Here is a 14,519-nt window from a genome sequence, read left to right as displayed (position 1 = left end):
CAAACCTTCAATTACATAAGCAACAGTTCTTTATAGCAACTCTGGTACAGATGAAATAGACAGCCTAAGGAATCTCTACTTTCTTAATGGTGTATTAAAAGTGTACAACACAGAGGTCTGTTTTTTTGACTATTTGCCAGAACTTCTCGTCTACGTCTAGTACTGAAAAGAACTTAGCATTTCACACTCTTGAGACAACTCTTTGTCAGCTGTAAGCAATGGGAAGTATCCTCTTTTAATCACTTTATTCACATCTTGTGGGGTAAAAACTATGTGAGCTTTGTCTTGTTTTACAACAATGGCCACACTACACAATACATTGGGTATTTTGTCTATTATTTTTACAGAAAATTTGTTGAGTACCTGCTTATCAAGATTAGATAATTGAAAACGACCTCATTATTGACTCAACATAACTACATTTAGACTTATGCTATCATGGAGAAAGGGGAACAATTGTCCCTGTTAGAGGAACCATTTTCCCTAAATATTGAACTTCAACAACTGTCAAGAAAAGTGTGAGATGCATGGTCATTCAATAAGATATCCCTCAGTAAAATGAATCAGACACTTCTGTAAACTTTGCCTCTGTATGATACCCAAGCTTTATATGTGTTTCATTTTGTATCCAGTTATACTTTGGAAAGCTACTGGTACATTTCTGGAGTTTGTATTATCTTCATCATCAGATTTTGTCTGCAAATAATACTTTGCAGGCAAGTGCAGTAATCCTGTAAATATATCTACATAGTCATACAAAATATCACTGCTATGGCTCTGCAGAGTATTAGATCTGTAGACACACACACACACACACACACACACACACACACACACACAGTGCAGTTTATTAATGTGACTATTTTACCACCTATAGTTTCTCTCTAGACAAATGACTCAAAATAATTTTAATTTACTTTACATGCCGGTTTGAAAAGTAATTTTATATTTCTACTTTTAAATTCAGACATCACCCGTTTCTCACTTAGTAGCTCACCTTGTGGCCAGACTATGTTAATAATGCGCACACCGCTCTTTGCTCATTACCTAACAGGTTCAGTGCATTAAAAGTGTTTAAAGACAATGCATTACACATTCCAACTATAACTAGTTTATTAACATATTCATTATTAATTCTCAGTCTTTCTTTCCAAAAATCTGATTTGCTTTACGGTTTCAGTGCTAGTGAAGCATTTTCAGACTTCGTCTCAAGTCTTTTCACCACGACACCAAACAGACTTGTTTGTTAGCATTGTTCATTTTTGTTTGCATCTACATTTTTTTAAAAACTTGTTGCATTTACAAATCTTAGAAAATTGTCTTTTTCTACAAGACTGATTAGAAGCAGGGCACTCCTTCCTTTTGTGCTAATAGTTGTACCTCCTCCAGAAGACTAGAATTTCATTTGTACCTTCTTTGGTCTCAGTTTGCACTCTTACATGACTATCTCTTCTATAGCCATTCCTGTTGGAGAACACTCTCACTTTATTACTCATTTTTGTCTTTTCAGTTGACTCCAAATTTAACTTAAATGCACAATTTTCCTCACTTAATTTGTTCAACAATGTACTAGTAATTTCACTTGCTTGCCCACATCTAAAGGTTTTCATAAACGTCAGGTCGATTTCTCTTAACAGACCCTTATTTTCCTCATTCATTACATCACACACACTTTCTCTTATTAATGCATTGTACAGATCATAAAATTTACAGTCTCTAGCTATACTCTTCAGCTTCCTAAAATAAGCATTTACAGTCACTGTAGGCCCTAATGTTCCTTGTAATATACAAAAAATAGTGTCTTTCTGGCTCACGTTATTTCAAAACTTCTCTCCTATTGCTGCTATTTTGTTTTTCTCTATTTTACGAAAAGTGAGAAAGTTAAATACTTTCAAGGCTTTTCCCCAGAAACAGGAATGTGACACATTATTACCTTTTCAGGCTTCTTGGCTACTCCATTGAGCATAAGGAATAAACTGAATTTCTGAATGCAGAATGACCAGTTTGCTAAACTATCAAGCAGCAACTGAACTTCAGGGGTTAGCAACTTACACTGAGATTTTTTCTTCTGTGACTGTAAACAAGTTATGAAAAGCAAATATGTTTACTCATTTTTGCAGCTTTTTTTTCTTCAGTTCTAGCAAATGCCTCCTTTGTTCCGACACCATGTAGTATCTGAAAGACACATAAATATGACAGAAACAGACCACGTGGTCTAAATTCCATGAAAACTATATGCTAATTGAACCCTTTAAAAAAAAGTAAGAAATATATTCCATGTGGAATGCAAATCAGTGTAAATTGCTCATTATTATGTACAGAGATATACCTCATATCTAACATCCGGGATCCTATATAGACAATAATCAAGATTTAGAGAAACATTTACTGCATGTAAAAAAAAAATCTTTCTGCCGCATTGATTTTACTGCAAACCCTCCACGAAAATGCAACAGCAGGTCCTTTAAGATTCTGCAATTCAGAAATTTAGTTTAGGCTGAATTAAGCAAACTGCGGTGGTGGTGCTGTGGTAGCGCTGTCACCTCACCGTAAGACGCTGTCCGGTTCGATTCTCAGCTAGAGCGTCTTTTGCGTGGAGACATGCATGAATGGGCATACCTTCGTTGAAGGCTGTGCATCAGGGCTGGTAACTCGGCATGTAAAAATCAACTACCAATCATTAGCGGACCGGAGCTCTGCTGTGGCGATCCCTAACCGGGAAAAGCCAAAAGAAGACACAGTTTAGGCTGAATTAAATGGCAAGTTCTGGACAAGCTGTAGATAGATAAATGTTGCACAATCCCTAGTATTCCAGGAAAGTAACGGTATGATGTCTTAGCAGGAAGCATATCCAGTGTCTAGTCATTCTTTCATTAGCTGTACTTACTTCCAGATACAGAACATAACACAGTGGGAAAACACAAAAAGGAAAACAAGATTTTTTTTTTTTAGCTAAAAAAAACTCCGGAGCCACTGCTAATTTTATATGTGAACTGACAGCATAGGCAATCTATGTATTTTACTCAGATTCAGAGAGTCCATAAAACCTGTGCCCTAGATTTTAAGTATGATGTTCACAGCATTGACCACTTGATGCCACGGTGGTACTTCTCTCCCACACAAAGGTGTCATCAATCAGGCAACAAAATATATTACCACTGATCTGATAAGTCATTTATTAACACTGTCAGCATATGTCAATTAGCTCTGCTGCACAGTGTGCAACATGAACTTCCTGTGCTGTCTGCCTGCTATCCCTCATTTGTCAATAACTGCATTGGAAGTTTAATAGACACCTTTGTGACCTGGGTTGCGTCCTGTTAGGATATCCTTGATCAGAGTTAGGGGAGTCCACTCACAAAATTACTTAATCCTGGGTGGGGTACAGCAGTGTTCTGTGCTGAGACCATGTTTATATCATATTCATGTGACTACAACAATAAACTGTCATTATTGGTTGGTTAAATTTGATGACAACATTAAAGCTGCTTGTCACATAAATTCATGTACTGGCCAAACACATCTACAAAATGTCTTGACTAACTTCTTGACTACTGCACATCAAACAAAGTATTATTCACCTGTATCAAGTGTAGGTTACAACATGTAGGGGATGACAATGTAACCAACTAATAAAAAGCACCACATAACAGGACCTAGGAGTATTAACAACATATGCACTGAAGTGGACAAGTCATGTTATCAAACAAATTAGGAAATGCTTTGGGGAAACATCACCTATCCTTCCATCGCTCTCAAGATATCCTCCTGTGCTACTTTCCATCCCCAAAAGTATAACAAGCCCAATATTGTATTTTTTTTCTTCATTGAGAAAGATTGTAATAAGCTGGAAAATGTTCAGAAAACTTTACATAAAAAACATATGCATTCAGTAAAAAGGCCTGATTACAAAAAAGATTGAGGAAGCTAAATTTTTATTCCAATCATTATTGTTCACTTTATGGCAACTTGATCTGGATCTGCAAAAGCCTAAATGATAGACTTAAGAAAATTATTTTGACATTAATTTCAATTCAATATATACAAGACATCTATCAGAAAAACAAATTTGTTAGTTTGGAATACGGGTAGGAGAGATGATGGTATTTAAACAGAGCAGTAAGAAGGTTGAACACGCTACCTGCAGATATCAGGTTAGCCTGAAGCCTGCAAGTTGTTAAGAAAAGAACAACCAACCAGCATGGGGACATGCTTTTCTGGACTACTTCATAATGGAAATTGGCTTGCTATGACCTCTTACGAGATCCTTAGTCATTTAATGACATTGAAACACTTGTGTGTCAAGAGGTTAACCAAAAGATTGACAGATCCATGCTTTCAGTCTACCAGTTAGCCATAACCATTGTAGGAGAAATATGGGGGGAAAAAAACAAGGATGTACCAGATTGCAGATCTAGACCCTGGACAGCGTGGGAATTCTCTAAAAGGGGATGCAATCAAGAAGTCAAACAAATAATGTCTGAAATATTCACTCTAAAAAATTGTCTGCAGCTATCTTGTAATATGTAGTGACCCAGAATGAAAGCTTACACCATATACTCCTAGACATTTGTATCCATCACATACTGAGGAATCATTTCTACCACAACACTGTGACATTTTGATACCAGATGTCTTAATAAAAGAAAAAATGCATTAAGTACTTTTAGCTTTGTTTGTTTAATTATGACCTTCCAGTTCTTTCCCTGTTCTGCGTACAGGTCTTCCAAGTTATAATTTGGAAATAAATTAGGATGGTTTGCTTTTTTAAAGGACAGCAATATGACCATTTTATAACTTGCTTCCAGCACAACAGATCCACCCCCTGTCATAAGGGCATGACTACATCATAGGCTGCAGCTTTAGTCTTTGGTATCGCAGTTGCAGCATATGCAAAGTTCTCTTTCTTTCTTTTTTTTTTTAAACTCACTTCTACTGCTGTTGCAGTTACAATTTTTAAAGAACAGTACACATATATGTCAGTTCTGCTGCCGCTTTATACAGTACTGTATCTAGGTTATCATATATACTTATCCATGCATTACACAAAGCATTTAGAGAAAAACTATAAGAACAAGAAGCAGCCAACAGTAACCCTGCAATACCTAAAGATTCAGAAAATTTAACGGCTATGCTCCACCATCAGATCATATTGACTTAAAACAGTGTGTCACTATTCAAAAAGTTGGCTTTACCAGACATAAAACTTATTTTTATGAACAACGAGGAATAAAGCAGAGTGTTGAACATTCTGGCTTCCCAAAGATATAACTTACTTTTATGAAAGAAAAAGAAAAAAATGTTTCTAATTGTATAGCTACTGCACAAAGAAAGCATGGGACTAAAACCCTGATGTGCAGTGATTGCAAAATTTGTGAAGATAGGGAGTACTTCACAATGAACTGCAACCAGGTTTGATTATTTTGATATTGCAAAGATTTTCTTCCCCTCCTAGGCAACTGCATGCTGCACTATGACTTCTTGCCTCCAAGATCCAAAATACAACTTTTTTTTTCTGTGTAAATTCTGGCAAATACATATAACTGCTATATCATGAAAATGAACATGAAAGCACAGTTGTTTAAGAACTTACCATAACATTAAATGTCCTACTGTTCACTGTTGCAGTATTCCTGACATACAGGTGGTCACTGCTGACATCCGACTGAGGTACCACAGCTTTAGCTTACCGAGGTCATACATGTGACCCATGATCTCAGCTCGTATGCACTTGGATATATAGTTAGATGTACAAGCGTGGATCTTCAGAGCATCTCCAAGCCAGCAGAAGTCATGTTTTATGAATGGCCTCCAAGAGAATAGATTTTAACTGAAATCTAATGGTTTTCTATTGGGCAATAAAGTACATTTTTTGGTCATTTGTTTAGAAGGAGGTAGATTATTACTACGGTATATCGTAATTTCAGGATGGCTTACATATTTTGGATGCACATAGTTGCCATCCCCCACATCTTTTAAAATCTTTGCCTTATGGTGAGCTTGTTAGAGTACAGAGGTTATGTAATAATACTGATTGAATTTTAACTTTCTGATGTAGCCTATGCTGTATTAAGTTGCCCTACTTGACCAATCCTTTTATTACCTATGTTTGTAAAGTAGGACTCAGATACACATGTGCATTATAAGTGTGCTCACCAGTCATGTGTGTTCTAAACTAAGAGTACCTGCCTTCGATATGAACTGAATATCATATCTAGATATCAGCAATTAGATCAGCTAACTGATGTACATGCTAGTCTGCTATACTATGAATATAGTTTTGCTGTATCTAAAATGGTTAAACTATGACCTGTTAGACTAAACGTTCCTACCTGTTTTATGCAAAGAAGTACCTAGCCTATAGCCTTGCATTAAATACCTTTTATTGAAGGATTTTTTGTATGTACAATTTATTTGCTCAAAGTACCTTGCTTGAACTAATCGTTATTTTTACCTTCTATGTCTTTACACCTTTTCTTTATTTCCCAGTAGTACCTAGCTATACAAATTGCTTATGCTGCAGTACTCTCAAAAACCTCCTGCCTGAAGACTAAGGACCCCTTCCAGGTTTCCAGTTGCATCTTCTCACTGCCTCCCAACCAGACACCTTCTCTAAGAGGAAGCAAGAAAGTATGTGCTTGCTTACACCTGACAATTAGTTTTTCTGTATCTAGTTTTTCAGGTGGTTTTACAGTACGCTTCCAAGCCAGGATAGCCAGCAGCCTTACCCCTTCCCTATCACATAACCTATTTCCTACCATATGCTAGACCAGACTTTACACTTACTAAACATCTGTTGTAGTACATAATTTGTCCACCAGGTGGCACCCATACCCATTCCTACCTCCATAGGTCTATCCCTCTGACTTACAGTCTAGCTTATCTTACTGCTGCGGTGGCAATCTTGCTAACAATATTACCTGCTTTAGATTCCTAGTTGTACCCCTTTGTTACAAAGTATTTCTCTATCTCTACTTCCCTCATCTCTACTCTATCCCTCAACTATACTTACCTTCAATAGTCAGTGCTCTGCTGATTGTTTCGATCTGAACTTGTCCTCCTACTCTTGTCTCTTCCCACTCCGTTCGCCCTGCGGGCTTACTCCGCTCCCCTACCCTACCCCCATATCCCACCCACCCCCAGGTGTCCTAGACTTATAATACCAGACCACACCCTCCTCCACAATCCAACAAATAGGATACTCTCTCTGCCCTTATAACTACGCCACACCCACACAGCACACATTTTATCACTAGCTCACTCCTTCCACTTAAACCTCTCTTATACTTTAACCTTTTCTCACCTTGCTTAAAATTCCCTTACTTATACACTCATGTCTACCACTTCTAGCTCCACACCAACTAAGCTACTACTTAGCACCATATTCTTATCTGTTTTAACCTCAGCCTATGTCTTAACCTCTTTTGAACACCAAACTTATTTTCAATATTATTATCCCACCAAACAAACAGCTCCACATAGCCAACACTTTCATCCATTATAATTTAAATATCTTATCCACACCTACATACTTACCAGTAAAGTACCACAGACTGGCACACATTAAATACAATAGCCTTTTACCTAAGAAAGCTCAGTATCAAACTAATAACTCACATTATATTTTGCTTAAACTAAAAAAGAATTCCTTACAAGATGGAGACATCCATCCCAATCCAGGCCCAGCCAATATCCTTTCTACTGAATATATAACCATTAAACCCTCTATCCCACACACCAAAAACAAACACCCAAATTCACTCCTTATAGCACACCTCAATATACAGAGTGTTAATAACAAAGTTGCCCATCTCCATGCTCTCTTGGATGTACACTCCTTTGACATTCTATGTTTAACAGAGACATGGCTAAAACCAGCAACCCAGGATAATCAAATCCTCCCATCAGGATATAATATACTACGACTAGACCGTTCAAAGAGAAAGGGGGGGGGAGTAGGAATTCTTTTCAAGGATGGATTACATTTCACTTCTCTACCTTATAACCCGCCAAAAGACAGTAATGCTGAAGTTCTTATTTCTAAAGTACAACTTAATTCTAATAAATCCTTGTACATCTTTTGCATCTACCTACCTTCTGGAAACAATGTATCTAAACCTGAAGATATACTTAATTGGGTATCATCAACCTTCCCACAAGAAACTATAATCCTTGGTGATTTCAATATTGACTGGAGATGCATTGGTACTGACCATCCTATTTCTCACATTAACCTTCATGGTTTCTCACAGACCATCACCTTCCCAACTAGAATTAATAAACCTACCAATAAAGAGATCACTTTGGACTGGATCCTTATTAATAACTACCACCAACCCTACAAAGTAGGTGTCTTCCCTGATGATGTAAGTGACCACTCTTTGACCTACATAATCAGGCAAAAGAATGATATCCCACACCAAGCATCATATAGGACAATACGGTCAAACAAACAGTTTAACCAAAGGTTATTCCAAACTGAACTTAGCTCCTGTGATTGGTATCCACTAAAAACCCTCCCTCTTCAAGAGGCTGTTAAACACTTTAACTCTACCTTCTTAAATATCCTTGACCAGTATGCACCAAAGCGTACTATCAGAACTAGGTCAAAACCAGCCCCATGGCTCACTAAAGACACCAGGCAAAAAATGTTACTTAGAAATAAAGCCTGGACTAGGTGGAGGACTACAAAAAACTTAACAGATCAACAAATATTTAAACAAATGAAAAATATGACAAAAAAAGCTATACTTTCAGACAAAAAAAACTTTTACTGTAAAATGCAACAAACACACCTAAACAATCCTCAGAAATTCTGGGCAAGTATCAATAGTCTGTTACACCCAGGTCACTGCAGCACACCATCCCCAACTGGTGCTAATCAAGAAACTCCCAACCAAACTGCTAATGCCTTTAATAACTTTTTTACCGAAGCCATCCAATCTCTAGCCAGTCAGCTAAACCCTGACAGCTCTAGCCTCCCAAACCCCATTTCTAGCTCTCTTCCTACCTTCATATTTCAACCCATCTCTACTCATTTCATCTACAAACTCATTCTAAAACTTAAGCCTTGTACGCCTTCTGCTGACCAGATTCCAGCACAATATCTGCAAAAAGCAGCTAAAGCAGTAGCTTATCCAATATCAATCCTAATAAACAGAACCATTAATGAGGGAACCATCCCAATCATCTGGAAAATCTCACACATTATCCCCCTACATAAAGGTGGTAACTCCAATGAATATTCCAACTATCGACCTATAGCCCTACTATCCCCTTTAGCAAAAATAATGGAAAAATGTATTCATCATCAGCTTCTGGGCCACCTACTACAACACAACTTACTAGCACAAAGCCAACATGGCTTCAGACCATACCATAGTACCACTACAGCCCTCTTATCCTTCACTGACAACATTAACAGAAATCGCAATAATAATGTTCTCTCTTCAGCTCTATTTATTGATCTATCAAAAGCTTTTGATATGGTTAACCACACATTGCTTATAAACATTCTTAAATCGCTTTCACTAGATACTCTAGCTGTACAATGGTTCAGCTCCTACCTAAGCAACCGACAGCAAGCTGTTACGTGGGAAAATAATCTATCATCCCACCTGCCAGTTACACTAGGTGTTCCCCAGGGCTCCATTCTAGGTCCTCTATTATTCTCCATTTTTATAAATGATCTTTGTAAAGCTACTCCTCATGCAACCTGTATACAATATGCAGATAATTCCACAATAATCTGCACAGGAAAATCTTTATCAGAACTACAGTCCCTAACTCAGAAAATGTTTAACACAGTAGAATCATGGTTCTTAAAACGATGCCTCCTCCTGAATCCAAAAAAAACTAAGCTCCTGCTTTTTACCCCTACCCGGAAGCATATACCTTTAGATTTCTCTGTTACTTCTAACAATGGTACCATCATAACCCCTGATGCTACCACCAAGCTCCTAGGAATTACTATAAACAACAACCTCAACTTCGACTCCCATATTAATAACACTATAAAAACAGTCAACAGAAAAATGGGCTCCCTATATAGAGTCAAATCCTTCCTCACTCCTATAGCAAGATCTACTATTGCCCACTCCCATCTAATCTCAACACTACTTTATGCCTCACCAATCTATACTAATCTGTCAAAACATAATTGTTTCAAACTAGCTACATCCTATAACAATATTGCAAGATTTGCCACTGGTAATCCCTATAGAACCCATCACTGTCAGAATCTAAAACAACTAGGATGGCTTGAGCTACAAAATCAGCTTCAATATAGTCAACTTATCATTGCACATAAGATCCTCTACCACCCAAATAATACTCTGATACTTTCAAACATCATTACACCCTATAAAAATTGTACTAATTTACGATCATCAAATAAATTGTTAGTTAACATTAGTAAGTCAACAACTTGGCAGGTGACTCTCTGTTCTCAAACACTACTGGGAAAAACTGGAATTTTCTACCTACTGTCCTAACTTCTCTTCCTTCTCTACCCCTCTTCAAACAAAAACTGAAAATATTCCTCAGAACAAAATGGCTATGCCCTTGCAACAACCCTGACTAGCTGATTAACTCTACTAATTTTCCCTCTACTTTCCCTCTTGACACGTTTGTTCTTATTTCATTTGTAAGTAGAACTGTTTACTTGTAAGCTACTATGATTGACTCTTTATAAATGTCGTATCCTATAATTTTGTAAATAGTACTCTTTTTTTAAACCATTGTCTTTGATGTACTGTGTTTTTTTTTAAACCATTGTCTTTGATGTATTGTAATTAGTTACTTACCAGTGTGTTTGATATTTTTGTAAATAATTACTAACCAGTGTATACCAAAATGTATATCAATATTTTTTTCTCTATGTAAACTTTATTTTATTCTACACTATTTTACTTTTTTATTTGTTATTGTTCTGGAGCTTTTCTCCCCGGGCCTCTACTGAAAATGGACATATATCCAGTTAGACTAGCCCGGTCAACAAATGTAAAATAAAATAAATAAGTAATGAACTACAGAAAACATGACAATTATTCATTAAGACAGGTTATGATGTTAATAAAGTACTGCTTTCTTTAGACAGTTAAAAAGAACATTATTTGTGAGTCAAATAATGGGTATAACAAGATGTCTGGGTAAACCCAGTAACAAATCAAAGAGTTTAAGAAAGATTTATGTGGTTAAGACTTATGACTTACTAACAGAAGAAGTTAAACAGATGATTCAGTTTTATTGGACTTCTTTATTTGAATATAGAGATCTTGTGGATATTTTTGAGAAGAACTTGAATTTTTCGCATAGAAGAGGTAAAGGACATGCTGGTTCAAGCTAGATTCTTTAGGCCTAACGTGTTTATGCTAGATTCTTTAGGCCTAACGTGTTCAAGTAATAATCCTAGCCTTGTGGGGACCCATCCTTGTAGTAGATGTATAACATGTCAATATGTTAGTAAAACATTTAGGTAAATTAATGGATTATCTTTGTGGTGGTGCAGCAGTAGCGTTGTCGCCTCACAGCAAGAGGTTCTCTCGTTCGATTCTCAGTTGGAGTGCCTTCTGTGTGGCGTGTGCATGTCCTCCCTGCGGTAGAGTGGCATTCGAAAGACATGCGTGAATGGGCATGCCTTCGTTGAAGGTTGGGTGTCGAGCTGGCACCTCGGCACTGTAAAAATCTACTGCCAATCATTAGCGGACAGGAGTTCCGCTGTGGCGATCTCCAATCGGGAAAAGCCGAAAGAAGAAGATGAAGAAGAATGGATTATCTTTTCAACCTAATGCCATGTTTTCATGTAATACAGAAAGCACTGTGTATGCACTTAAATGTCCTTGTGGGATGTTTTATATAGGTGAAAGTAAGAGGGCCTTTGAGACTAGGACTCAGGAAAATGTTAGGGATATCAAAAATGAAAAATTAGAGAGTCCACTTGCAATGCATTTTAAAAAATATCATAGGAGTAATCCACAGGGATTGTTAGGTACAATTTTAGAAAATATTCCTATTAATAAATATGGTATTAATTCAAAGAAAAAACGTTTGTATAAGGAAACTCTTTTTATATTAAAATATGGCACATTAGTCCCTGGTGTCATTAATGCAGAATGCAACTGGAGAGTTCTTATTTAAGCTTATGATGTGTTTTAAATTGTTTAATTGATTAATTAATTTTATTATATAAATGTGTGCTACAGGTCTAGTTTGTATTCTCCTTGGAAGGCTATTGCTGAGGCACTAGAGGTTGGAATAAACTGAAGTGTGGATCCTGGTTCCCTTGGTCGTTTATCTACATTTTATTTTCTGTTTTATTTGTTGTTTTTAGTCATCTCCAAGCCAGCAGTATGAAGACTATTGATAGAGAGATACTGGTCAACTAAGAGGGGTGTACCTTGAATAGGTAAGAAAACCCCCCTGTTCTCATGAAGCAGATATAAGAGTTGGTACTTCTGATGTAAGCTGCAGTCAAACATAGGCCATAAAACGGATGTATGCAAGTACCATCCTCAGAACTAAATGCCCCAGGAAGAAAGCCAGAAAAAGGATATGAGTGGTCAATACATCCAGAAAAGACAAAACCAGTGGGGAAGGTGGGAAGGATAAAATACTGCAGCAGTGAAGAGAAGGACATCTATGGTTATGCTATGATTTTACACAACTTTTCTTTGTCCTTCTATTCACTTGATGCAGTATTCTTTAACTGAGGGAGAATACCAACTCTCAAGAGGGAAGGGAGGAGGAAGGAGCCGAGGAACTCTTTATGAGCCATGTAAAATGGCTTTGGCAAAACTGGTTCTGGATCTGTAAATAGCATTCCAGCTTGTAATGTTTGGTGAAGGTATGAATAGTAGACCAGGTGGCTGCTTCCAGGATGGCACTGTTATCCAATCCTTTGAAGAATGCCTTGGATGAAGCCATGGCTCCGGTAGAATGGGCTTTCACGGGTGAAGTAAGATCCTTTCCATGGTGAGTATAGCAAAAGGAGATAAGTTTTAGAAATCCAAGAAGAAATGGTCTGCTTAGATGCAGGAAGACCCACAGGTCTAGGGTGAAAATTAATGAAAAGCTGGTCAAACTTCCAGAGGGTTTTTTCCTGTCCAGGTAATATCTCAGTTGTCTGTGTACATCTAGGGAGTGCAGAATCTTCTCACTGTGATTTTGTGGAGAGGGAAGAAGGTTGGTAGATTGGTTGAGGGATAGCTCATTAACCACCCTGGGCATGAAGGAACAGTTAGTTCTCAATTATACCCTTTCCTTATGAAAGATCAAGAAGGGGGAACAGACATCAGGGCTTAGAGGTCTGACACCCTTCTAGATGAAGTCAGAGTTATTAGCAAAACAGTTTTCCATGAGCAATGTTTGAGGGAGGCTGAAGCAGCGGGTTCAAATGGGGGCAATGTCAACTTCTGTATAACAAAATTAAGCTCCCAACAAGAAGGAATAAGTTTCCTGGGAGACATAATGTGGAAGACACCTTTAAGGAATTGTTTTACCTCAAACTTGGATGCTAGAGGGGGAGACAGAGGCAGACATGCAGAAATAGCTGGCATCTGAGCTTTAACTGACAAATAAGCCAGGCCAGCCGAGAGCAGCTCACACAAATAGTTAAAAACGTGTTGTGTTCCCACTGCCAGTGGATCTTGGTTCTTAGAGAGACACCATAGTGAAAATCTTTTTCATTTGGAAACATAAGACTTTCTAGTGTTGGGTTTTCTGGCCTCCTGCAAAACCCTGAGTATGTCCTCAGAGAAAAGGTGTCCGAAGGGAATTAGAATCCTATCACCCACTATGACAGCTGTAGTGTTGGCAGGTGTGGATCTATAAGGGATCCTCTGTTCTGTGTGAGAAGGTTCACTCTGTGTGGTAACTTATGATGCTGGTCCTTGGCTAATTGCAGGAGAAGGGGGAACCAATGCTGTCTTGGACAAAATGGCTGTGAACAAAGACAGGCTTGGAAGGAAAATTCCTATGGAATCTGGGCACCAGGGAAACTAAAAGGTGCTTTAACTCTGAGTTCCTTAGACTCTTCATGTAGGATTTGTAAAACAGAAGCTGCAGCTGGTCTAAACAAGGTTGTATTGTCCAGAGGGGCATCCATTAACTTGATTTTGAAACTGTCCTGCAGTGGCTGTAGTCAGGCCTCAGCAGCATCGTAGTTGCATCTGATGGAGTGTCTTTGCACTTGGGAAGAAGCTCCTAAAAGACTCAGGGCTAAGTTTTTCCCCTCAGAATCTGGGAGGTCTGAGACTGCAGTAGTTACTTGAGACATAAGGTCTAGGGAGTATTTAGTCATACATGTCAGAAGCCAAAGTGGCTTAAGTGTATGCCTTTTTCCCTAGCCTTTCAAGGGCTCTATTCTCCTTGTCCGATGGAAGTAGGGAGATAGAAGGCAGCATCCTAAAAGGCTTGTCAGTAGCAACAGAGTTGACTGGTGGGTCTGCAGCTGGGCACCTAAAAAATAATTGACAATCTTCGGGGACTGTAGAAATTATCTGGCTTTTTGGTAGCTGCAG

The 14,519-nt window shown here is 37.9% G+C and overlaps 1 protein-coding gene across 2 annotated transcripts in view; it reads right to left on the bottom strand.

Moving 5' to 3' along the window:
* Positions 1-14,519, bottom strand: part of AGPAT3 (1-acylglycerol-3-phosphate O-acyltransferase 3) — a 1,609,180-nt gene that overhangs the window by 1,094,313 nt on the left and 500,348 nt on the right. The gene's annotated exons all lie outside the window — the stretch shown is intronic.

The sequence above is a fragment of the Protopterus annectens genome, chromosome 5.part0 (assembly GCF_019279795.1).
Source record: "Protopterus annectens isolate FY-2018-M chromosome 5.part0, PAN1.0, whole genome shotgun sequence".
Lineage (NCBI taxonomy): Eukaryota > Metazoa > Chordata > Ceratodontiformes > Protopteridae > Protopterus > Protopterus annectens.
The sequence above is the reverse complement of the archived record's forward strand: the minus strand, read 5'-3'. Positions and strand labels throughout refer to the sequence as shown.